Source organism: Myxocyprinus asiaticus, chromosome 7 (genome assembly GCF_019703515.2).
Source record: "Myxocyprinus asiaticus isolate MX2 ecotype Aquarium Trade chromosome 7, UBuf_Myxa_2, whole genome shotgun sequence".
In the NCBI taxonomy this organism is placed as follows: Eukaryota; Metazoa; Chordata; class Actinopteri; order Cypriniformes; family Catostomidae; genus Myxocyprinus; species Myxocyprinus asiaticus.
Window position 1 is genome coordinate 7,472,325 of NC_059350.1, and position 27,947 is coordinate 7,500,271.

The window sequence follows — 27,947 nt, forward strand, 5'->3', positions numbered from 1 at the left end:
GTGAGGCCACACTCGTTTGCTTTACTGATGCTATATGCAGATTAGTGTTTCATCCTTGCATTCATTAATGAGTATTTCTCTATTAATCAACTCCACTCATTTGGATGAGGCCTGTTATAGAATGGAACTGGGCCATTGGTGCTCATTAGGAGACAATAGTGATTTTCTCTCTTCATCCTAGAGTATTTTCTGGGACACGTTACTTATTAACAAGTTAACTGATGTCACAATGTGTTTTTTGCCAAATACAACATGATGCAACCTTATTAATAATTAGGGGCAATTGACATTAGTGCGACTAAATACTTCAGCAGAAAAAAAAAAAAAAAAAAAAGACAATACCATAAATATTCACATGATCAAACTGACATTTTAAATGCAAGTGTGTACGTACTTAAACACAGCGATGATCCCAAACTGTCATATATCACTGTCATTCATTAATTAATGATTAATGCGACTGTTTAACATGTTATAAATTAATGCAATTAATGCAGTATCCATTTTTTTTTCTTTGCACTTCGTGAAACTTCACTCTTTTTTCCCCATTTCCTTCTTAAAGCACTGTAGTTCCCGGAAGGAACTGTCTTTGGTTGTATCCATTGCCATGCGATGTGAAAAAAATGACAATAAAGTTGACTTTGACTTCCTATACAGGAGCAGATTCACTATACAGAGAATGGAGACTTCACCTGCAAGTGGTGAGCCAGGTGTGGGAGAGATATGGGCAAGCTGCTGTATCTCTTTGCCTTGCCCAAAAATGCTCCCTGTCATCTGAACCAGTGTCAAAATTGAAACTGTGAAACTGAAAAAATGTACGCAATTAATCATGGCCCCGGACCGTAATAAGGAAAATTTCTTATATCTGAGCAATTCAAGCTTGGAGTACCACCAGTTTTCTCCCAGAGGCAGTAAGCGAAACTCACTGTATAGGCAATGCGCAGCTTACACAGACAGAGAACAAACCACACTTACCAAAGGCAGACAACACAAGATGAGAACACGTTCTTGCATTAAAACACAGCTTAATGGAGCGCAAATCCAAACGCAGGGATCTCAAGATGTGTTTTCCTAAGTTTCAAACTTAGTTTAACTTGACTCAATGACCTAAAAATGGTACGTTTATGATGTGACGCAACCGAGACGATCCAAAAACATCTGTCTGACAAGCCCTTATAATAAATCTCGGACTGATTGGAGAATTCAGTTGCAAAATGCATGACTGTCCCATCCTACAGGCGAAACAGGTGGCCACCTAGGGCACCGTCGTGCCTGGTGGGGCCCCCACAAATGTGATGACTTTTGATTACTTTTATTTTGAAATTCTCTGCAGTCCAATGGTTTATATCACGCACACACTCAGGAGAGCATACAACACGTGCTGACCTGATCATTTAACATACAAATCAAAGTGACGGTGAAAACTGAAAACAATATATTAAGGATAAAATGAACTCTGAATAATCACGAAAAGACAAATAACTGAAAGTTATAACAGCAGTGTATCTAAAATCGGCAAGAAGCTAAGCAGTACACACTAATCTGCATAAATTATTAATAACGCAAAGCATTGCTGGAAGCTGGAGTGCGGCTTCGTATAACAGTATTATTAGACACAGATTGCACACCTTGCTGACTAATGCGCAAGTTATGAAAAATATTGCTTTGTGGCTGTTTGAGTCTTTGAGACTTATTTTGTGTAAAGGATAGTAGAAAAAGCACTTGTCAAATCATTAGGGCTTTTCATGTTTTCTCAAGTCTAATCTGCTGGGGAAGGAATTCAGACACTTATCGATATAAAGACAAAAAAAAAAAAAAAAACTCACATAGAGCGAAAATATGAGCAATTAATCTGGAAAATAACCAAACCATCCTGTCTGCAAAGATCTCTGTTCTCTAAGAGGTATGCATTTATTCTTTACATTTGTTTACAAAAATATATTTTGAGGTGTTGTGTTTATAGGCCCTATTTAAAATATGTAATTTTATTTATACATAACTGAGTTACTGTAGTCTTTCTGTCAGCTCGAACTAGTCTGGCCATGCTCTGTTGACCTCTGTCATCAACTAGGCATTTTCGTCCACAGAACTGCCACTTACTGGTTGTTTTTTGTTTTTCGCACCATTCTCTATACACTCTAGAGACTGTTGCGCGTGCAAATCCCAGGAGATCAGCAGTTACAGAAATACTCAAACCAGCCCGTCTGGCACCAACAATCATGCCACAGTCTAAATCACTGAAATCACATTTTTTCACAATTCTGATGGTTGATGTGAACATTAACTGAAGCTCCTGACCCATATCTGAATGATTTTATATATTACACTGCTACCACACAATTGGCTGATTAGATAATCACATGAATAAATAGATGTACAGGTGTACATTGTGAGTGTCTTTACACACTGTATATTAATATGTTCATATTTAAATAATTAAAATAAATGTTGACTTACCAATTTCTTGCAAGTTCTTTAATGTTTGCTTTAATGTACTGTGATTAATCACGATTAATAGCTTTCTCTATTTTTACTTTTTTTATTTATTTTATTTTTGTCTTCTGGTTTACTCCAGACATTTTTGTTGTCCTTTCTGATTTTATTCTATTTCCAGTTTTAATTATTTCATGCAGATTGAACATGCTTTGATGTTGGATAATTACTTGGAAAAACAATTAAAAAAATATATAGGATCATGGCATTCAAACCATTCAACAACACTACTAAACTACACCGGATCGCTCAGAGCCTTGGCAGAACATGTAACAGTTTATCTGTTTGTGTTATTGCATTGACTTTTCTGCTCCTCTAAGAGCTGCAGTCACTTACAGTTCTCCTTTAGAGGTGGCTTCAGGTTTGCATCAGGGCATACAGTTATGATCTGTCAGGTGTAAAAAGGGCTCTCAAATATGACAAAGTAGAACACTTTTTCCACATCTGCCAAGAATTCCCAGCATAGTACACTTGTTGTGAGAGGTTCAGAATGCTCTTTGATCAGTCTCAAATGGAACTGTAAGAAATGTTAGAAATTTGCATTAAGCTTATTGTCTGAGATAAAAAAAAAAAATGTGGAATAGAATTATTCAAAGAGAGACTTCAGTTGGATCAGTCACACAGTGGACGTGTGTACATTTTCCATCGGATTCCACACAAAAATAAGATTCCTGTGAACTTTGTAAGTGTTAAGATTTTTTGATTGAAACTGCAGGTGTTGTTTTTTTATTTGTTTTTATGGCGCTTAAGCTACGATATGTGTGAGCATCTATTCAGAACATGCCTTTTATTTTTTTCAGTAACGAAATGCATTAGATTCTTGTTATCATTTTTTCTTTGTGAAACACGAATAACGTTGCACTTCTAAAAGTGGAGAGGAGCATTGAGGACAAAAGCTCAGAAACAATTCTTCTCGAATGCTGATGTTCCTTTTATTCCTGCCAAGTCTTCACACGCCAAACAAGATAATTGAGTTGAATTCTGTGTCATAAAGAACAACACCTTCGCATGCTCCACATTTCACCAGCAATTAAAGTGAAAACATGGTAAGAACACCTGTCAGCTCCCTCCTCGTTAACAGGCTTTTACGTAGTAATGGGTTTAATGCCATAATGGTTTAGATAAAACATGGATTTGTTTGTCAAAAAGTCTAAAGTTTTAAAAGAAGAATTAATGTAAGTGCTTTTATATAATTATAAGATCGCCCATTTAGTTCCATTGCAAGTGCCTCGATTTTTGCTTCTTTTTTTGTAAGAAAAGAAGGGATGTGTAGAATGTTGTTTTTTTTTTTTTTTTTTTTTTGGTAATCAACATAAGGCCACAAATGCTGTCAATTAACTCTTAAATGTAATGGAATTTCTACACTCTTACACATTCAGTCAACTTTTCAAAATATTTTCAAGACAATTAGAACATAATACAATAAAATATATTTTTATGTTTTATTTTTTCATATATCAAAGAAAAAAACGCAACAAATCTAGAACAGGATTCATTACTTTCACACTGAAATTTCATGAGATTCAACTGGCTGTCAAAAACATATTGAGCTACACATATCACATAATATATACATAAGCTACACATAAGTATTTTCTCAGGCACTTAATGAGTCTAAATAGATGCGCAACTTACATGATTTCAGTAGTACACCCCAATGACAAGTCATATCATACAGTTCATGTGTTACACTTGCTATAGTTTACTTCCATGTTGTTTCTTCATCAAATAGCAATGTCAAATGTAAATCAAGTCAAACACTGAAACAACAGTGTCACCTTGAGTAAGAAATAACATGTATAATACGTATGTGAACACGTGTCACCGGTCCTACTCGACTCACCCCGAGTGGGATTCGAACCATTGATCCCCGGGATGGGAGTCCGATGTGCTAGCAAGGAGACTATAAAAGCCATGTCCTCTAGCCTTGGTCGCTAGTGCATCATATAAGGCCAGGAGGGTGAGGTTTACAAACTGCACAGCTATCATGTACCAGCTGGCTACCGTTACACTCAACTCCCTTAACCTCACTCCCATCCGGGTCATGGCACCAGTGTCACTGGTCCTACTCGACCCGCCCAGTGTGGGATTTCGAACTGACGATCCCCGACATGGGAGTCAGATACGTTAGCAAGGAGGCTATAAAAGCCATGACCTCTAGCCTTAGTCGCTAGTGCATCTCTTAAGGCCAAGAGAGTGAGGTTTACACAATGCACAGCTATCACAAACCAGCTGGCTACCCTTACACACACATATGGAATAATGATAATACACTGTTGCACAGAAAATAAATGTGGTATAGTATTTATTTGTATAAATATAGTAGTAATTTTTCTTGGAATAAACAAAGAAATAGATATCCTGTGCTAGTAAACTTATGTAAATATAAAATAATCATAAAAATATAATTTATTGAAGTGCAAAAAATTACACTGTTACATACTATACGTAGTGTCTCTAATGACCCTATACACTTTTGGTAATTAAACAATTATCATGTGTTTTTATTTTTTGCTTTTTTTTTATTTTTATTTTTTTTTACAATTTATAATAGAGAGATTGAGGAATAGGAGAAAGAAAAAAAAAATGGTACAGGGGGTTGAATGAGGTTCTGGGTCATTAAAGACCAGAGGTAGGCATTTCAGGGTTATGCTTACCTTGTTTTAAACCCACAATATTCCTTTAAACATGTTTTTCAAAAATACTACTATTTATTTCTGTTTACAAATTAAAAAGTACTGAGTGCACCTTTAAGAAACCACCAGCAAAACAAGCTCTACACCTTTTCTGCTTCCTCTGGCACTTCCGAAACAGATGGAGAGAAATTAAGCCTGATCTAAATCAAAACACTGTCAGGGAACCGTAATCAGTGCAACATGAAGACGGAGAAGTTTTTGTACAGAGTGAAACTGAGGTGGGAACTTGTTTTGTATTTTAGATACAATGAAAGCTGCAGGCTCCACTAGGCCTGAGAGACGGGGATGTTGGCAGTGATGCATGATCATTTAGAGCGGTCTATGATTGATTCTATGCATGGTATTGACTAAATTGCTACAATTTGTTTAGATCCTCAGCGGAGGATATCTTAGCATTAATAAAACATTATCAATCATGAGTATGGAGGCTGCGGAGATTGCAGTGCAAATTAGTCTCTGTCTCAGATGTCTGACATACACTCTGGCTCTAAAACTTCACTTCATTTTGGAGATTTTAAATTTAGCTTGATGTTAGAGAGCTGAAATGCAGTGCAATAGTCTTGCATTTATGAGCCAAACAAAAGTGTACATGATGTTTGCCTAAATAAGCTGTTGGAAAACTAACCTGCTATTTAATAGAAAATGGTTTAATTATTATATATATATATATATATATATATATATATATATATATATATATATATATATATATTTCTTATTCTTAAACAGCTGTTTTTTCACAAATAAGAATATGTCCTCTTAATGTTTGTCATCTTACTTAAAAGGGTTTATGTTGTACAAGCTGACCATACGTTGATATGGCACGTTTATGTGTCTATCCAAACAAACGAAAATGCATATGTGCTAAAACCGCACTTTATCTACAAATACTAATGAAATCATGTTGCAACTTCATTAGCAGGGGCACAGATTAATTTGGTACTTTCTTATTTTGTGGCCATATAATAAACACCTCCACAAGCAATGTTAGTTGCACATAATTGCAATAAACAAATAACTTCCAGGTTACCATTGACAGCGCACATCTCAAACTCTGCAGATGTGACAGTCAAAAGAGAGTGAAGCATAAAAGCATATAAATAACCAAAGATGTCAACTAAATTAGACTGGCATGAGAGGATGAGAGCACAGTGGAAGACATGAAAAGACTGAGAAATACCATCTTCTCTGTTCCCCCTCCCATCCTTAAATCTCTCATGTTAGAAGTAGAGAAATGCATCCGGGAAGACAGAGAAGACAGAAAATAATTAGTCTCTACAGAAAGGCAAAGCCAGTTTGTGTTTTGTTTTTTGTCAGAAAGGAACTCAGTGTTGAGCAACTGAGACAGTATTGTTTTGCACCTGGATTGTCTGCATCTATTTGCAGAAATGTAAGAATCATTAATTAAGCAAAGACAGCTGACAATAACGAGCAGAGGAAGTGCTAACATTGTGTATTTAATGTTTTACTTTCTTTTATCAAAGCTAGACAGAGTAGAATTCTTTGTTCTACCTGGGTGAATCTCACAGAACCATCAGTCAGAATTTATCTAATTGATGTTACTGTTTACTTATTCATAGCAGAATTATGCAATAGCAACACTTTTCTAATAGTAAATTATATGACAAAACTGATTGTAAACACTCATTATTTCAGTTTTCTTGTTCATTTATTTACACAGAAATATGTCTGGTATGTGAGTGAATCTCACAAAACCTGTCAAGAACATGTCCGGGTCACACCCAAAGATAAATAAATAAATAAGAAATTAAATAAATTACATTTGGTTGAAGAAAATATTATAAACACAAAAATATAATGCCTATTTTCTGCATTATGACATTGTTTTCTTGACAGTTAAGCATACACTATATTGCCAAAAGTATTCGCTCATCTGCCTTTAGATGCATATGAATTTAAGTGACATCCCATTCTTAATCCATAGGGTTTAATATGACGTCGGCCCACCCTTTGCAGCTATAACAGCTTCAACTCTTCTGGGAAGGCTTTCCACAAGGTTTAGGAGTGTGTTTATGGGAATTTTTGACCATTCTTCCAGAAGCGCATTTGTGAGGTCAGACACTGATGTTGGACGAGAAGGCCTGGCTCGCAGTCTTCGCTCTAATTCATCCCAAAGGTGCTCTATCGAGTTGAGGTCAGGACTCTGTGCAGGCCAGTCAAGTTCTTCCACACCAAACTCGCTCATCCATGTCTTTATGGACCTTGCTTTGTGCACTGGTGCGCAGTCATGTTGGAACAGGAAGGGGCCATCCCCAAACTGTTCCCACAAAGTTGGGAGCATGGAATTGTCCAAAATCTCTTGGTATGCTGAAGCATTCAGAGTTCCTTTCACTGGAACTAAGGGGCCAAGCCCAGTTCCTGAAAAACAACCCCACACCATAATCCCCCCTCCACCAAACTTCACAGTTGGCACAATGCAGTCAGACAAGTACCATTCTCCTGGCAACCGCCAAACCCAGACTCGTCCATCAGATTGCCAGATGGAGAAGCGTGATTCGTCACTCCAGAGAACACGTCTCCACTGCTCTAGAATCCAGTGGCGGTGTGCTTTACACCACTGCATCCGATGCTCTGCATTGCACTTGGTGATGTATGGCTTGGATGCAGCTGCTCGGCCATGGAAACCCATTCCATGAAGCTCTCTACGCACTGTTCTTGAGCTAATCTGAAGGCCACATGAACTTTGGAGGTCTGTAGCGATTGACTCTGCAGAAAGTTGGCGACCTCTGCGCACTATGCGCCTCAGCATCCGCTGACCCCGCTCTGTCATTTTACGGGGCCTACCACTTCGTGGCTGAGTTGCTGTCATTCCCAATTGCTTCCACTTTGTTATAATACCACTGACAGTTGACTGTGGAATATTTAGTAGCGAGGAAATTTCACGACTGGACTTGTTGCACAGGTGGCATCCTATCACAGTACCACACTGGAATTCACTGAGCTCCTGAGAGCGGCCCATTCTTTCACAAATGTTTGTAGAAGCAGTCTGCATGCCTAGGTGCTTCATTTTATTCACCTGTGGCCATGGAAGTGATTGGAAAACCTGAATTCAATTATTTGGATGGGTGAGCGAATACTTTTGGCAATATAGTGTATTTCCCATTCCAATTCTCATTAACATAATGCAAAACCATTTCAGTTGAAGTTTTTTCTGAAATAGTTTTGTGTTCCCTCGCAATAAGTTTTGCATTCCCTTGCATTAAATTTACCAGGGTTTTACATTACAAAAATCACATTTTTGTGGTTATTATGTAAACAAAACATAGTAACCACAAGACTAACCATAGTTACTCATAAAAAAATAAAAAAAACATGGTTAGCCTACAACAGTCATGGTTACTACAATATTACAAAAGTAAAACTATGATTTCCCCCAAAAACTGGTTACTACAGTCTACAATATTACTAAAACCATGGTTTATGCCAAAAAACACAGTTATTACAATCACGGTTACTCGTAGTAAAACCATGATTTCTGGCAAAAAAAAAAAAAAAAAAAAAAAAAAAAAAAAATATGGTTACTACAGCCTACAATATTACTATAGTAAAACCATGTTTCTGCCTAAAAAAAAAAAAAAAAAAAAAAAGAAAAGAAACCAAGGAACAAGCAACTGTCATGGTTACATATAGTAAAGCCATGGTTTTACTGCAGTTACATTAATTAAACTATGGTATTTGTAAAGCAAAACATTAATAACCACACAATTATTATTTTTATTACCATAGTTTTTGTTTTCTTGTATTATCACTATGGTTTCACTACGAATATCATGGTTAAAATATGGTTACTGTAGTAAAACTATGGTAAATTTATTGTGAGGGAATGCAAAACTATTGTGAGGGAACACAAAACTTATTGCGAGGGAACACAAAATATTGGAAGGGCACGCAAATCTATTTAAAAAATAAAAAAAAAAATTAAAAAAAACTCCCGTCCTGTCCTCTAAGGGGCTCCGTAATTTTCTACTGTAATATGTAAATAAATAAATAAATACTGTTTTACATATACCTTGACAGGTTTTGTCTGATTCACCCAAATACTAGACACATTTCTGTTTAAATACATAACTATAAAGTGAGGCTGAAAAAAAATAGATAACAAGGATAATTGTATTACACCAATTTTCTAATGTAGTATGGTTAAAACATTTTTTTTTTAAAAAAGTGAATCTATCAGTCACTATTGAGAATAATGAAAAGTTTAACATCTCAATGCATTATTTTAATGATAATTGTGCTTAATTGTAATGGAAATAATGTTGATTTTAGAGTTTAATGTGACCTGGAGATGTTCTTGACAGGTTTTGTGAGATTCATCCATCTGACTGACACATTTCTGTATAAAAAAAATACAAAATAAAAAATAAAAGAAGGGCTTAAATGAGTGTTTACAATCAATTGTGTCTTACATCTAGTAGTATGGCAGTATAGTAATGCTACTATGAATAAGTAAACAGTCAACTTCACTCACATAAACTCTGTGGCCATGATACTACACGACGAAGGCTCTGTTGCACAGTTTAGCAACTCAAGTCTATCCCATATGCATGGCAACTCTCTGTCTCTCAGGCAAGTGCTTGTAGCATATGTACGAGGTGGCATAAAATGACTTTGATCTTGATGCTGATAGCAAAGCGGGCTCTGCATGATTTCTTTAAGCCCCTTTGGCCCCTTTCTTCCATGCATGTTTAGCTGACGACTCGCTACTTTCAGGTACTTTGACATCAGTCTTTGCGTCTGTATCCTTGTCTTATCTTGAGAGCTGATGTGCCCTAGAGAGCAAAGGCTGAAGAATGCATTCCCTCGCCTTGATGCATTTAAGTCTTTTATTTTGGAAGCACAGTGACATCAAAATACACAAAGGCTGATGGGTGATGTCCCCTCTTCGTGAGAATCTAGAGCAAGAATTTTCTTCAGAATAAAGAGGTAAGGTGGCAGAGTGAAACTCGTGCTCCGTTCCAAAATATAGTGAGCTGCCTCGCTGCCTTCCATGGCAGCATCCTAACTGAAATAGTGCCTTATAAGCAGGGTTGGGGAGTAACGGAATACATGTAACGGGATTACGTATTTAAAACAAAATATAAGTAACTGTATTCCACTACAGTTACAATTTAAATCATTGGTAATTAGAATACAGTTACATTCAAAAAGTATTTTGATTACTGAAGAGATTACTTTGCATTTTATTGGCATATGTTATTAAATATTTAATAGTCCTTTCAGATGGAAAACATTTATACATATAAATGATGCGATCCAAAGTGCACGATCATATTTTTTATCAAGAAAATTCACGTTGGATCATCATTTTTTTCTAATAAAACCTTTGATATTAGGGCAAAAATCTTATTCTTGATAATAATTTTCGTATTGTTTTCCTGTAAAATATCTAAAAATCCTTAAAACAAGATCAATTTGATTGATCTTGTTTTAGAAACAACACTGCATAAGATATTTAGGTTTTTAAGAGAATGTATATTTAACATGTATTTTGTCTTACTGTACTGGCAGAGTTTTTATAGTCAAAACAAGTGAAAAAATCTGCCAGTGCTGAAGAAGTAATCCAAAGTATTTAGAATACATTACTGACCTTGAGTAATCTAATGGAATAAGTTACAAATGACATTTTACAGCATGTATTCTGTAATCTGTAGTGGAATACATTTCAAAAGTAACCCTCCCAACCCTTACTGATTTGGAATGCTTTACTTAGGCAGCAACTGCATGCGTCTTACAAATAGCACACCTCATGTGAATAGCATGGGACACTCGACTTTATTTCAGAAGAGTTTGCCATTAGCATTATGCTAAGCTAATGACGTGATTCTTTGATATGCATAAACATACATAGTAAACACATTTTGGGTTAAACAGTCTGTTTTTATTTATATTCAAAAGATTTTTTTATCAATACTTTTAAAAATGGAACGAATTCTAAGTATATTTATATTGAACATTTCTCTAGCTTCTTCCGCCATTTTGAATTTTGCACTGAGCTTGTCATAATAGCTGTGTCCCAAATGACACACTATAAACTATGCACTTACAAAAAGTGTATGAATTTTCAAAGTGTTGTATCATACCAAGTGGAACACTTAACGGATTTTTACTACACCGAAGCATTCGCCCTATAACAGCTGACGGAAGTGACGTTTCAAGTGCACGTGATGTGTTGCTGCTAGCTTTAGCGCATTAGCCAACCTCAGTTCAACACTTGTATCTTCAGGGTTGGGAGGGTTACTTTTGAAATGTATTCCACTACGGATTACAGAATACATCTTGTAAAATGTAATTTGTAACATATTCCGTTAGATTACTCAAGGTCAGTAACGTATTCTAAATACTTTGGATTACTTCTTCAGCACTGGTAGATTTTTTCATTTGTTTTGACTAAAAAACTCTGCCAGTAAGACAAAATACACGTTAAAAATACATTCTCTGAAAAACATAAATATCTGATGCAGTGTTGTTTCTAAAACAAGATCAATCAAATTGATTAAAGATATTTTTTTTAATACTGATTTTTAGATATTTTTACAGGAAAAAAATACAAAATTATCAAGAATATGATTTTTGCCCTAATATCAAAGGTCTTACTAGAAAAAAATTAATTATGATCCAACATGAATTTTCTTAATATGTGATCGTGCCTGGTAACGTGCATGTAAAATGGCTAGAAATAGCATTTTAGCTTAGCGTAAAGCTGACAATTTACACAAGGTTTATTTCTATTTCTTCTGCTCCAAACTTACTTCAAACTTCTCTGTCTGCTCATATAAATGTAACACATCATAAGAAAGTGTTTCACTGCTGTTCAAATGCACTTTGGATCACATCATTTATATGTATAAATGTTTTCTATCTGAAAGGACTAAATATTAAATGAAACAAATGACAATAAAATGTAAAGTAATCTCTTCAGTAATCAAAATACTTTTTGAATGTAACTGTATTCTAATTACCAATGATTTAAATTGTAACTGTAGTGGAATACAGTTACTTATATTTTGTATTTTAAATACGTAATCCCATTACATGTATTTCATTACTCCCCAACCCTGTGTATCTTAAACAACGTACATATTCACGCAGCTTGGGGTGATGGTAAAGCTTTCAACTCACATTTGTAAGGTGCTGTATCCACTGAAGTTTCACTAGCTACTACATTCTGCATTGTTTACAACTGTTTCGCCAAAACTAGGTATTTTAGGAGTCAACTTAATTATGCTATATACTTTTTGCATTGGATTGAGTCTATGATCCCTTAAAATGCTGCCTATGGAAGCAGCTCACCAGGTTTTGGAACTGAGCAACCTTCTGAACTGAAGGAATGTCATTAGAGAAGAAAATTATAAAACAGGCTATCAGACTAAAATACTCACCTTCACACTGCTGTTCAAAGATATTACATGTCTTTATGATGTTTATGACAAAAGGTTTAAATGTTTTTTGAGATAATAGCAAGCTTTTAGCTGGGTTTAGTGCACTGAACCTTGTCAGTGAGTGCCTGTGATGTTATCAAGAAAAATAAAAAACACATTTTAAAAAGCCTAAGAATCCATGAAAGAACGAGTAGTACATTAACTTTTTTGATATGTTGGAATTGTTTTTTTTTCTTTGTCTCATGACTTACTGAAAACATCTTGTTTGAAAGTATCTAAAACTGTCTATCCTCAGGCCTATATTATAATATAAAAGTATTTGATTTGACAGACAGTGTGGGCGAGATAATCTGCTGTCACAATTTCATTGTTTGAACTTTGGAACTACAGAGATGGGTATAAACTCAACACAAGTCCAATATCAAAATTAACTTTTTCATAACTGATAATAATTTTACCCTGAGGTCCAATAATATTGTTATTTTTTATTTAATTATTTATTGCCAAATTTTGTAGTTTAGTTAGTAATTTATTTATTTATTTATTTATTTTTATGACCCTTTCCCACCATTTCTCTGATCCTTGGAATTTATGGTTTTTTTTTTTTTTTTTTTTTTTGCTGCTGTGCCTTTAAGCCTGTCTATTTCTTTTACAGTGTGACAGATTCACAAAACAGTCTGAAGTTGACGATTGGACTGAAACGATCCAAATGTCCAAAAATAAACTTGCCACTCGTTTTAAAACATAGTTTTAAAGGAAAATCTCAATATAAAAATATTTTTTATAATAGTTTTGATATTTACAATAGTTAATAGCCAATTGGTGTGCTCATAAGCCTTTAAATGTAGAACGTTATGTGTTCATCTTACAGGTTTTTGATATCAGATATTATAAAGAGTTTTTCAGTTAGTCTTCCCTAAAATTTCTCCTCACATGAATGTCGGATTGGGCATTATGCTGACCGAGAATTACACAACTCCACAGGTAGATGGCCTTTGGTCTGTCTCACAAATGTCTCTCATCTCAATTCCTCTTGTAGCGCCCCAGGAACAGCTGGTGGTTGGAGTGCACTCCTAGCAGAATTAACAACCCTTTGAGGTGTATGATTCAGACCTGAGATCAGTTCTGTAAAATGTGTAGTAATAGTTCTGGTCATAAGCTGCTCTTAGATCTGTTTGAATCACTAACGATGCTCAGAACTGGACGTGCTCCAGGTGTGCTTTCATGTGGAGACCAGACTGCCCGCATTTCAACCAACCAACCAAGCTCTGTTCCTGGGGTCTTGTGTTGACAGCTCCCCTTAAGTGTTTCAACACTTCTTCTTCAGGAACAGCCCAACAGTGCAGGTGTCAAGGTGAGAACAAGCAGGAGAGAGAGATAGTAAGCAAAGAAGAGAAAGAGAAAGAGAGGCAGAGAGGAATTTTTCTCTTTTGTTATCACAGACATATGGTCGGCTGGTCAGGATTTCCCTTGGGATACCAGCACAAACAGAGCTTTCAGGGAGTAAAGAGCTCCTGTAATTTTTCCTCATCTACTGAACAACCATTCCGACTTCCTCTGTGAACCTTTGATATGGAACATTAATCTAGTGTTTGGCTAGAACTGTCTTGGAATTCATTACAGTGTAATCATTCAAGCCTTTGTCTTGAGTATAATTTCTAGTTTTCTTTTTTTTTCTTTTTTTTTTTTTCTTGGGTTTAATTGGTTGGCGTCTGTGCGGGATTACATGTTTAGTTAGTGACATGGCCAGAAATTGGATCAACAGTTTGGCAGCATGCTTTTGGAAGACTTTTTTTTTCTTATATGGATTAGGAATTTAAAGAGTTAGTTCACCCAAAAATGAAAATTCCCTTTCTGTCACTCACTCGATGTTGTGTCGATGTAGTGACACTAGGGGTCGCCCTTGGGAGCCCCAAACACCACTAATCTTTGAGAAAAGGCCAATGAGAATTGGCGAGTGGAATTTGCATGCCACTGCTCTGGACATACAGGTATAAAAGGAGCTGGCTTGCAACCACTCATTCAGATTTTTTCTTCGGAGCCGAGCGGTTGTGTGTCAGCGAGCTGAATTCCACTGCCGGTCCATTCACCTCAGATAGAAGCGTATGCTGTTGGATATATGGCGCATTCCAGCGGCTTTCTCTCCTTCTGCACGCTTAGTGCAGACTACACCCCTGGGCACTTTGACAGCGCTACTAAGAGAGTATATATCTCTGTAAAGAGTATATTTTCCTCTATTAGAGCAGCACATTGTCATGAACGTCTTTTTAAAGACGCTGCTTTTTAAAGATGCCGTTCCATCTTTGTGTAATTCCTGGATGCGGTCGTTATCTCTCCGCCTCCGACGGCCACGGGCATTTGTGGATGGTTCGTGTTCTCATTGCGAGAACATGACCATGGCAACGTTGCGGTCACGGCTTTCCTTCCTTGGAGGGAAAGCCACTCCAGCTGCCCCCCACGCTGGGCCTTCTACCTCTGCTCCACTCCCCTGCTCCCCCCCGCCACGAGGCCCCACCCACAGGTACTTTAGACGCGATTGTCCCCTTAGTGCCCCTCACCCGGAGCTTGGACGCATGGTTAGCGCTTTCCAACCCATCACGGTGGCTGGCCAGGACCATCTGACTCGGCTACGTGATTCAGTTCGCCAGGCGCCCGCCCCGGTTCAGCGGCGTCCGCTTCAATTTGGTGCAGGGTGAGAACACTACTACCCTGCATGCGGAGATTGCGATCCTTCTGCACAAGGGCACGATAGAGCCTGTCCCTCCAGCCGAGATGAGGAAAGGTTTCTACAGCCCTTACTTCATCGTGGAAAAGAAAGGGGGTGGGTTGCGGCCAATCTTGGACCTGCGAGTTTTGAGCCGGGCCTTACACAGACTACCGTTCAAGATGCTGACTCAGAAGCACATTTTGGCGTGTGTCCGACATCAAGATTGGTTCGCGGCGGTAGACCTGAAGGATACGTACTTTCACATCTCGGTTTTACCTTGTCACAGACCCTTCCTAAGGTTTGATTTCGACGGCCGGGCATATCAGTACAAGGTCCTCCCTTCGGCCAGTCCCTGTCCCCTCATGTCTTCACGAAGGTCGCAGAGGCAGCTCTTGCCCTGTTAAGGGAAGTGGGTGTCCGCATACTCAACTACATTGACGACTGACTGATTCTAGCGCACTCTCGAGAGTTGCTGTGTGCACACAGGGACCTGGTGCTCAGGCACCTCAGCTGTCTAGGGCTTCGGTTCAACTGGGAAAAGAGCAAGCTCTCCCCGGTTCAGAGCATCTCATGGAGTTAGACTCGGTCTCAATGATAGCGCGCCTCACAAGCGAGCACGCACAGTCGGTGCTGATCTGCCTGAAGTCATTCAGGCGGAAGACAGCGGTTCCACCGCAACACTTTCAGAGGCTCCTGGGGCATATGGCATCCTCGGCGGCGGTCACGCCGCTCGGGTTGATGCATATGAGACCACTTCAGCACTGGCTTCAGACTCGAGTCCCGAGATGGGCATGGCACCGCAGCACACATCGCGTGGCTATCATGCCACTCTGCTGCCACTTATTCAGCCCTTGGACAGACCTTGTGTTTCTGCGGGCAGGAGTCCCCCTACAGCAGGTGTCCAGACACGTCGTCATCACCACAGATGCCTCCAAGTTGGGCTGGGGCGCCGTGTGCAATGGGCATGCAGCCACTGGCTCCTGGCAGGACCACGGCTGTGTTGGCTCATCAACTGCCTCGAGTTGCTGGCTGTACTGCTCGCCCTGCAGAGGCTATTGCCATTGATCCGGGCAAGCATGTGTTGATCCTGTCGGACAACACAGCGACAGTAGCATATATAAATCACCACGGCGGCCTACGCTCTCGTCGCATGTCGCTACTCGCCCGCCATCTCCTCCTCTGGAGTCAGCAGCGGCTGAGGTTGCTGCGGGCCACTCATATCCTGGGCAGCCTCAACGCCACAACGGACGTGCTTTCATGGCAGGCGATGCTCAGCGGAGAGTGGAGACTCAACCCCCAGGTGGTCCAGCTGATTTGGAGTCGATTCGGCAAAGCACAGGTAGACCTGTTCGCTTCCTGAGAATCCTCCCACTGCCCACTCTGGTATTCCCTGACGGAAGCCCCCCTCGGGACAGATGCACTGGCACACAGCTGGCCCCGGGGGCTGCACAAATATGCGTTCCCCCCAGTGAGCCTACTTGCACAGACCCTGTGCATGGTCAGGGAGGATGAGGAACAGGTCACCCTCGTGGCCCCATACTGGCCCACTCAGACTTGGTTCTCGGATCTCACGCTCCTCGCGACAGCCCCTCCTTGGCAGATTCCCCTGAGGAAGGACCTCCTCTCTCAGGGATGGGGAACAATCTGGCACCCACGCCAAGACCTCTGGAACCTCCACATCTGGCCCTTGGATGGGATGTGGAAGACCTAAGTGGCCTTCCACCAGCAGTGGTAGACACGATCACTCAGGCCAGGGCTCCCTCTACGAGGCAGCTTTATGCCCTGAAGTGGCGTTTGTTCGCGAGTTGGTGTCCTTCCCGAAGTGAAGACCCCCAGAGATGTGCAGTCGGGTCAGTGCTTTCTTACCTGCAGGAGATGCTGGAGGGGCGGCTGTCCCCCTCTACCCTGAAGGTGTATGTGGCCGCCATAGCGGCACACCACGACGCAGTGGATGGTAAGTCCTTATGGAAGCACGACCTGATCATCAGGTTCCTGAGAGGCGCCCGGAGGCTGAATCCTCCTAGGACATGCCTCTTTCCCTCATGGGATCTCTCTGTGGTCCTCCTGGGCCTTCGGAGAGCCTCGTTTGAGCCACTAGAGTCAGTCGAGCTGAAAGCCCTCTCTTTGAAGACGGCCCTCCTGATAGCGCTCACCTCCATCAAGAGGGTTGGGGACCTGCAGGCATTCTCTGTCAGCAATACCTGCCTAGAGTTCGGTCCGGTAGACTCTCACGTTGTCCTGAGACCCCGACCGGGCTATGTGCCCAAGGTTCCCACGACCCCCTTCAGGGATCATGTGGTGAGCCTGCAAGCGCTGCCCCGGGAGGAGGAAGACCCAGCCCTGTCATTGCTGTGTCCAGTGCGTGCTTTGCGCATCTACTTGGATCGCACGCTGAGCTTTAGACACTCTGAGCAGCTCTTTGTCTGCTTCGGCGGACAGCGGAAAGGGAACGCTGTCTCCAAACAGAGGCTTGCCCACTGGATCGTGGATGCCATCGCTCTGGCATACCAAGCCCAGGCCATGCCCGTCCCTTTGGGATTACGAACACACTCTACAAGGAGTCTGGCATCCTCGTGGGCACTGGCCAATGGTGCCTCTCTAGCAGATATCTGCAGAGCAACGGGTTGGGCAACACCCAATACCTTTGCGAGATTTTACAATCTCCGGGTTGAGCCGGTTTCATCCCGTGTTTTGTCAGGTACGAACAGGTAAGTTTGGTAATACGGAACAGCTGGCCGGGTGTATCGCTTGCGTATAGCGCCTTTCCCCTCCATGAGGCAAAGACTTTCGCCTCTTCTCCCATGCGAGTTCACGAACCGTGAACCCTGGATGTCCTTCCTCCCTAGCCCTGTGGCTCGCGAATTCGGCAGAGGAATTCGCAGCCAGAACCACTACGGGTACTAATATGCCCTGTACTGGGATACAGGCTCCACAGGTGCCGGTTACTCCGGTAACACCCTGTGATGTATTTTCCACGGTATGGTCTCCCTGTCGGCAGACCTGCATCTCCCTTGGGCAGAGCTCTCTCTGCCCCCGGTCACTGTGTTTGTAGAGCTCCTCCCATTCCAGGCAGGACCTACCACCGCGCCACTTCCATGTGTGGCTGGTGAGCCCACATGACGTATTGCCACATGTTACCTCCCCTCCGGGCAGGATGTGGTCTCCGCGGGGTCTTTTCCACCTGAAAGAATAGGAAAGGAACAGAACACCTTCCCCGGCACATGTAATAGCATTAGATGGCCCCAGCCGAATCTAATACTCTGTGGAGAGAAAACATAGAGAGAAAAGGCCATGGCTGGCACGGCCTGCTCCCACGCTAGTTACGTCGCTTCCCCCCCTCTGGGATGTGGGGAACTACATGACGTCTTGTGGGGTGTTGGGGGAGGTTACTTGCGGACTGATGCACCTGCTATTACGCACGCAGCAGCTTGCTTGCACCTGCATCGGCAGTTCATGTTACACGCTCCAGCTGTTGTGGCGTTTTTCTATAGGGACCCCTAGTGTCACTACATCAACACAATGTCGAGTGAGTGACAGAAGGGGAATGTCTCGGTTACTGTTGTAACCTCCGTTCCCTGATGGAAGGAACGATACGTTGTGTCCCTCTTGCCACAACGCGGTACTATCCGCTGAAATGGCTGGGACCTTGTCTCGGCTCCTCAGCATAAAACCTGAATGAGTGGTTGCAAGCCAGCTCCTTTTATACCCGTATGTCCAGTGGAATGGCACGCAAATTCCACTCGCCAATTCTCATTGGCCTTTTCTCAAAGATTAGGGGTGTTTGGGGCTCCCAAGGGCGACCCCTAGTGTCACTACATCGACACAACATCTTGTTCCCTCCATCAGAGAACGGAGGTTACAACAGTAACCGAGACATTCTGTAATACTCACCCTCAAGTTGTTGAAAACCTATATGATTTTAATTCTTCCATTGCCAATGAAAGGGATGCAGGCAGGATGCAGATGTTTTACTTTGTCATGTTTAAGAGGTTCTGGGTTGATACTAAAGAGTGCTTTTGGAGGATAACTAGATTTGCCAGAGTTTTCCATGTTATTGGCATCATATTGTGGAATGTGTTTTGTTTGAGGCTTACTAACGATATTCACAATCAGTACTGTAGGCTATGTTATGTGTGTTTATGACTTGTTGATATGAAACATGTTACTTATCAATGCTTATTTAAAACATTTTAGAATAGTTTTTTCAACCATTTGAAGGGTCGGGGGTCCCAGGTGGTGTTGAGGTCACAAATGTAATGGACCTTTTTGCTTCTTAATGTAATAAAAGTGACAAATGCAATAACTTTTGTAATAAATGGTCTAAATTTGATGGAGACCAAAATTTGTATATTTTTGGGGGATTTTTTAATGACACATGGCTCATTTGAAGCTTACTTAGTAAACATACAGTTCAAACTAGAAAAAAATAACAGCATAACAGGTTTGGAATAACATAAGGCTGAGTAAATGACAGAATTTTTATTTTTAGGTGATCTACTCCTTTTTGAGTGCAGACTTGACAAGGACATACCCAATATAAAATGGTTGCAGTTCATGAACACTGGTCTCTTTAGAAAGAAAACACTTAAGATATTTTTGTCCAAAAGTCAGAATGAATTAAAGAAAACAGTTAGAAAAGCGAAACTATTTGCAAATAATATTTATAATTAAAAAACAATTACACTGTCCTTGCCACAACCTAAAAACACATTAAAGTCCGAGCCACAAGTCTTATCATGTTCTAGTTCTAAACTGAGGCTGATAGCTCTTCTACTTTGAGTTATTAATTATTTTCTTAGACAATGTCAAACAAATTATTTAAAAAGCTTCTTCATAACCACATTTATTCAATTAATTCACAATTTGCACACATTCACTCTCTTTGTACTGTGCATGATATGCTGAAAACTTATCTGTTAATGTTGTCTTTACACATTCACAATTATGAATGACATTACGAAGCACGTCCTGTATATACAACTGCAAAATTTGCTAAAAGGTGAATAGTTTGCATTCTTGTAAATGTCTGTTGTGGTTAAAGCCCTGCGTATTTGTCACTGTCATATTTTGAACAACCAGAAAAGAGCTTGAAGAAACAGTGTGTCACAAACAACAAACTGGAACATTTACACCAATTATACTCAATAAACACTCTGTGAACTGCTATAACTTTATTGAAAATTTAGTGATTAACAACAGTATTTATGTAAAGACACATGGAAACTAAAATAAAGGGGCATCTGAGAACAGTTTTTATTTATTTTATTTTTTTTTTAATTTATTTTTTTTGGAGGAATGCTTTTACACATCTTTGTGAATAGTTTTGTCAAGATACCAAAATTTTGTTGGTAATGATACCAGTGAAATTTCCCAGTTCTTGACACCAATTTCAATTCCACAGCTAAAACATGCTAATATACTTATGTGCTATTGAATACACTCCTTTAGCCTATTTAAAGTTAAATTTCAATGTTAATAATAAAGTAAAAGAAATGCATGTTTCGTCTAAGTGATTCTCAATTAAGTATGAATTTCCTAAGTGTTTTTAAGTAGTGCCCTACTGAAATATGTTTTATTTATTCCCAAATCCCTTTTTCTTATTATCTTTCCAGAATTCCATGTTTTATTGTTTAATTTAATGTCATCATCAAAATTGTGTCTAATCAAATTAATTATTAAGACTTTTAAAAACTTTTAACAAGTAAAAAATAGAACAATTACTTTTCATCATACCATACATTTTAACCAGCTTTTATTCAGTACAACAGCACTCTTGCTTGTCATATATCGCTTTATTATTATTATTACTTATACTACAGTGAATATTACATTTTAGCATACAGTTGCAGGCACATGCCGTGGGCTTTGATACTGGGCAAGCATCAAAGATTTTTAATACACATTATTAAATGCACACAAATTAAAGATTGTCATATATTGAGCCAAGCATGTTTATGTCCATTAAATCATACAATGAACCATAGTGCCAGAAGAGCTTGTTTACAACAAGTTTGCCAGTTACTAGTTTCAACATCATAGGCCCCACATGTCAGTCTTCCCACAGTTCAGAACCACTGGAATGGACAGCAGCAATTAACTAATCTGACCACTAAAGGCAACAATCTTAACCTGAATGCACAAGGCAAATGTAACCAGGTTTGTGGAGTAACAGAATACTATAATGTAACTGGATTGCATATTTAAAATACAAAATATAAGTAACTGTATTCCACTACAGTTACAATTTAAATCATTGGTAATTAGAATACAGTTACATTCAAAAAGTATTTTGATTACTGAAGAGATTACTTTACATTTTATTGTCATTTGTTTCATTTAATATTTAGTCCTTTCAGATGGAAAACATTTATACATATAAATGATGCGATCCAAAGTGCATTTGAACAGCGGTGAAACACGTTCTTATGATGTGTTACATTCATACGAGCAGACAGAGAAGTAAGTTTGAAGTAAGTTTTGAGCAGAAGAAATAGAAATAAACCTTGTGTAAATTGTCAGCTTTACACTAAGCTAAAATGCTATTTCTAGCCATTTCACATGCTCATGTTACCAGGCTAGTAATGCTTTTGATATTAGGGCAAAAATCAGATTCTTGATAATAATTTTTGTATTGTTTTCCTGTAAAAATATCTAAAAATCCTTAAAACATGATCAGTTAGATTATGTTGTTTCTAAAACAAGATAATCTAATTGATCTTGTTTTAAAGATTTTTAGATATTTTTAGATACTGTACTGCATAAGATATTTAGGTTTTTCAGAGAATGTATTTTTAACATGTGTATTTTGTCTTACTGTACTGGCAGAGTTTTTATAGTCAAAACAAGTGAAAAAATCTACCAGTGTTGAAGAAGTAATCCAAAGTATTTAGAATACGTTACTGACCTTGAGTAATCTAATGAAATGCATTACAAATTACATTTTACAGCATGTATTCTGTAATCTGCAGTGGAATACATCTCAAAAGTAACCCTCCCAACCCTGAATGTAACGTAAACATGGCAGTCTGCATTTCTTTAAAAATAATAATAATAATAATAAATTATCCCCTTTTCTCCCCAATTTGGAATGCCCAATTCCCACTACTTAGTAGGTCCTTGTGGTGATGCAGTTACTCACCTCAATCCGGGTGGCAGAGGACAAGTCTCAGTTGCCTCCACTTCTGAGACAGTCAATCTGTGCATCTTTTCATGTGGCTCGTTGTGCATGTCACCACGGAGACTCCCAGCATGTAGAGGCTCATGCTAACCTCCACAGTCCTCGCAAAATTTACCACGCACCCCATTGAGAGCGAGAACCACTAATCGCAACCACGAGGAGGTTACTACATGTGACTCTACCCTCCCTAGCAACAGGGCCAATTTGGTTGCTTAGGAAACCTGGTTGGAGTCACTCAGCACACCCTGGATTTGAACTCGTGACTCCAGGGGTGGTAGTCAGCATCAATACTCGCTGAGCTACCCAAGCACCCCAGTCTACATTCCTTAATATTACAACATGAACATTATATTATAATATAAACAGACACTGTGCCTTAATGTTAGCACTATAAAACAGACATAAAACAAGAAGGACATGATTGCCAGATCATCACTTCACACTCTCAGACTAACCAGAATCAATGGCCTAGCATCTACGACCTAATACAGATTTTTAATAAATATATTAACTTACCTTTACTTGATCACAAAATCCATGCGTCTTTCCTTGCGAATGAACATCACCATCACTTTGTTGTAAAAGTTTTGAAAGCCCCTCTTTCTCGATTTCTCCAAATCCGCATAGGTCGTCAATGCTTACGCTGCAGATATCCATTTTGTGCTTAATAACAAATTAGTTACGTGACTTGAACGTGTTGACCAAAAAAATAATAAAAAATATAAAAATAAAATAAAATCTAGCCTATCAGGTAGCATGACTGAAGGAAGGAGCTTCTGATTGGCTTACTCATTTTGGTAAGCATGCTTACCTTGGCCATTTGTAGTAGCGAGCGTGATTTAATTTGAATTTACTTACAGTGTTGAATGAAAGGGCGGTAAACAATGCTTTGAATCAGAGAAAGCATAATATAAAGTGCTTATACCTGAGGGTGGCACCAAAGCAAATACATGAATAACTGCTCAACTGAGATGAAAGATGACAAATTTGAATGGAAACAGTAGTTTAAGTAAGTATATTTAAATATTTCATAGTGTCATTTTTCTTTTCACCCTTCTGTTAGGTAAGCACTGCTTACCTTGCTTATATGGGCGGCACGTCCCTGTACAGTTGTAATACATTTCTGTTGCAATTTATTCAATTTCACGCATCTAGTTTTTATTTTGACGTGTGGTTTTGCAGAAGTTTCACTTCTTCTTCTGACAGATAAACAGTTCTCTACATGGCCCGGTGTGATCATTAAAGCACAAATGCTGTGATTTAATTATATAAATATATAGTGTACATGTGCTGCATGCTTCACAGTGGATTAGTGCTCTGCATTGTCATTTCATAAAATGCAAATTCTCGTGCTCGGTACTACCAGTACTGCAGAAACACTGGAATCGTGACATCTCTTTTATTTTAGTAGCAACTTGGTACCGAATACCGGTAACTTTTGACAACATTATTCGTGTACATATAAATACAGTACATTTTTATGTTATGTTATATTTTTGTTGTGTTTTATGTAATGTTGGCATTCATTGCATGATTATAATGTGTGTTTGAACATACATCATGGTAACTAGAGAGAAACAGCTGAAAAAAAAAAAAGTATTATTTTCTTTGTATCACCTTTGAAATGACTCAGCATGCAACCTGCATTCCAGCCATGCCGATTTCTTGAGAACCAATACACCATTAATATACCTTTCAATGGGTGATTGTTGAAAGCATTCAGCTTCTTTCTAGAGTGGACACAACCAAATAAAGATTGTTTTGATAAGTTGGATGAAAACTATGCAGTACACTGACTCATAATATGCTCTTTCCATTCTAAATTATTCATCAAAGTGATTGTAACATCTCAGCAAGGCATTAGGCTTTAAAGTAGCAAATCCACAGACCCTCTGATTTTTAAACATGTTTATATTTACATTTTGTGCATTTGGAAGATGCTTTAATGCAAAGCAACTGCATTCAGTGTTTACATCTCATCAGTATGTGTGTTCCCTAGAGATCAAACCCATGACCTTGGCGTTTCTAGCACCTTGTTCAACCAGTTGAGCTACAGAAACTCACCTGTAGCATGAAGTCTTTACAAAGCAGTTTATAAGAGTTGTATAACATTGCTACGAGACATTCAAAAATAACATTACCAAGGATACCAGATCAACCCCATAACTTTAATCACTTGATGTCAGTGAATTCATATCCTTTTTCATCGTCTGTCTATTCCCTCATGCTATTTCATATGGAAAATAAGATCCCTGTTTAAAAAGGGCATCATTTCAAGGAGCGTGATTGATATGTGAGCCATGATAGAGAGAAATGAGAAAATAAAGCTGCCAGATACACCCCGAAAACATCCATTTCCAGCGATAATCTCCATAAAAAGGACTATCTTGCCACTACACAGAATACTTGGAGCACAGTGTGCACTTTGAGTGTGACATTGGCATCTAAAGAGGCATCCCAGACCCCTGGGGAGATGTCTCCCAATTTGCATAAGTAACATCTTGATTTGCTGTAATATGAAATTGGGCTTCTGTTATGACCAATTAACCCACGAGTTCAGGTTTTAATTGAAAATTCACGTCTCTCACAGTGCAATAAAAAAAGTGAGAAAAGAAAAATTGATCAGAAGAAAAAAAAAGAGGGAGGGAATTAAAATATAAAGTGCAATCTCATCATGTTTTCATGATTTATGACCTTGGCAATCAGGGCTGCTGGGTTCAAGATATCTTTGGAGAGGTGCCACACTATCCATAAGTTGAAAGTTAATGGGGAGAGCATCAGCTGTTCTGTTCTTCTGATGTTGCCCTTGCCAGCTGCCATTTGCGAGTCGGAAAGCTTCTGTAATACACCACAGAATCTTTACAAGACCACTTGCTTTAAAGGGATTATTTAATGGGAGGGATTATGCAATAATTATGCTAACTAGAGGACCCTTTTAGTCTGATGTTTTTGCCTACAGGCTTAGAACATGGTAATGGCCACAAGTGTGAGCTCTTTGGTGATTAGCACACTAGCGTTTGAGTGGATGTTTTGTCTTTTTAGTTTCACAAACTATAAAACAGGCAAAATTTCTATGCTGCAGAATTGCTGGATATTCTTCCTTGCACATTGGAAAGCACAATTAAAATTCATTGCATGATTTTCTGATTAATTAATCAAATTAACTGCAATATTTGCTGAGAAAGCCACTTAAATAACAATAATTCAATATATAATGATTAAGTAATTATAAATAGTTATATTTAAATAATTTTAAATATAGTATACATATATTAAGAAAATAATTCAGATAATTAAAATGCATTGCATTATTTTGGCAGATGAGTAAAGCATTGATAAGACAATACAAAAAGTGGCTTTAGAAGGCAATATATTGTTATTATTGAACATAAGCCTATCACTGACCTACAGTCCACAGCAATCCATTTTTAAATTAAATTCATCAATCAGTCCAAGATATATTTATTATAAGAGCTTGTCTAAGGACGCGTCAATGCATCAGAAGGATGCTTTTGGAGGGTCTCACTTAGGTTACGTTGCATCATAAACACAGTGTTTTTACGTCGCTGTGTCACAATATACATACTTTGAAGCTAAGAAAATTTGTCATGAGATCACTGCAATCGGAATTGTGCTCTGTCCAGCTGTGTTTGAACGCAAGAATGCGTTCTTTTCTTGTGCTGTCGCTAGTATCAAGGAAGTCTAAGGGCAGTTTGTTCTTTGTACAGCTGTCTGTTGCCTATACAGCAGGATTTTTGCTTACTGCCCCCTGCTGAAAACCGGTGGTACTTTAAGCTTCAACTGATGCAATGGTAGAAATATTCCAAATTACAGTCCAGGTAAATGATTAATTGGGTTAACACATTTGTGTGTGTGTGTGTGTGTGTGTGTGTGTTTGTGTGTGTGTGTGTGTGTGTTTTAATAACTATTCACAATAAATAAACATGTTAAATTGACAGCCCTATCCAAGATCATGTCCCAGTCATATTTCACCCTAACATCAAAAGAAAAAAATAAGAAATTATATTTTGCTTAGAGAATAATAGGATTTATACAATAATAGGGAAAAAAATAAAATAAAATAAAAAGTCTGGATGAATTACACTACTAGGAATTCATTAATGTAATTTTTCATAGTTGTTATGATGTAAATAATGTCACAATAAGTATTGGGTGTAATATTATTTAAAATTAATTAATACATTTTAATCTAATGACTTTTTTACTACAACATTTAAAAAAAATAAATAAATATTGTAATGCATTACATTTTAAATTCTTATAATCAAATTATAGTTACTAACTTTCAGTCAAAGGAATATTCCGGGTTCACTTTTCTTTAAATAAAGCAAAATTCTGGGTTACAGTGAGTGAGGCACTCCCTTACAAAAAAAAAAATCAAAACTAGCCGCAAATTTGCAACTTGTTATTTTCACATGCAAATGAGCTTTTGACTTGCCGCAAATGTTTGCCAGAAGTTTGCAGCTCTTCGCTGGTAGTGATGAACCTCCGGCAAACCTTTGGAAAAGATGGACAATTTGCCGCATGTTTGCTGCAAAGCTCATTTGCATGCGAAAATGATCAGTTGCAAATTTGCAGCAAGTTTGGGGCTTACAATGGAAGTGAATGGGGCCAATTTTTGAAGGGTTTAAATGCAGAAAATTGAAGCTTATAATTTTATAAAAAACACTTACATTAATTCTTTTGTTAAAACACATGGATTATTTGATCATAATTTTTACAGTCATTTTAGTATTTTAGGGTTTGTTGACATTACATTGTCATGGCAACGAAGTTGTAAAATTGGCTATAACTTTACACAGAAAAGGTTAGTAAGCGATTTTATCACACTAAAATAATGTTAACAAGCCTATTGTTTAAGTCTCGTGGCTATACTCTTGAAACACTGAGTATTTTAATGTTTACAGATTGGCCACATTCACTTCCATTGTAAGTGCCTCACTGGAACCCAGATTCATTACTTGGGTTACACATATTTCTACAATAATATTATTGTATAAACATGTAAAACATCAGTTATATTTATATGTCCATTTATTTGCATTTCTGTAAGGACTGAAGGACATGTGCCTCCTAATGAGTCATGGTAAGGGAGAAACATGTGGTGCTGAGTGTGTGACGTGTGACAATGAACAAGGAGGAACTATAGACATTATTTTGAAATTGTTGAGTGGAAAAATGTAAAGTGTTTTTAGAAATTTAAAAGTGATGTACAAACAATTTCAAAGAAGTAGTCAGTAAAATCAGTAATCTGACTTAAGTAATTAGTAACTTTTAGTGGATTACTTTTTTAAAGTAGCTTAGCCAACACTGATCACAATGCAAAAAAAAAAAAATAAAAAAAATAATGGTCGTATAGACATCATTTCCTTTGTGTAAAATATAATTGTTTTCTTCTTTTGATTTTGGGTTTAAATGTGACCTGGATATATATTTTTTATTATTATCAT

General features: G+C 38.4%; 1 protein-coding gene across 1 annotated transcript in view; it reads left to right on the forward strand.

Annotated features, from left to right (window-relative positions):
• The window catches only part of LOC127444079 (VPS10 domain-containing receptor SorCS1), a 310,619-nt gene that overhangs the window by 52,602 nt on the left and 230,070 nt on the right, over positions 1-27,947 (forward strand). The window lies entirely within an intron of this gene.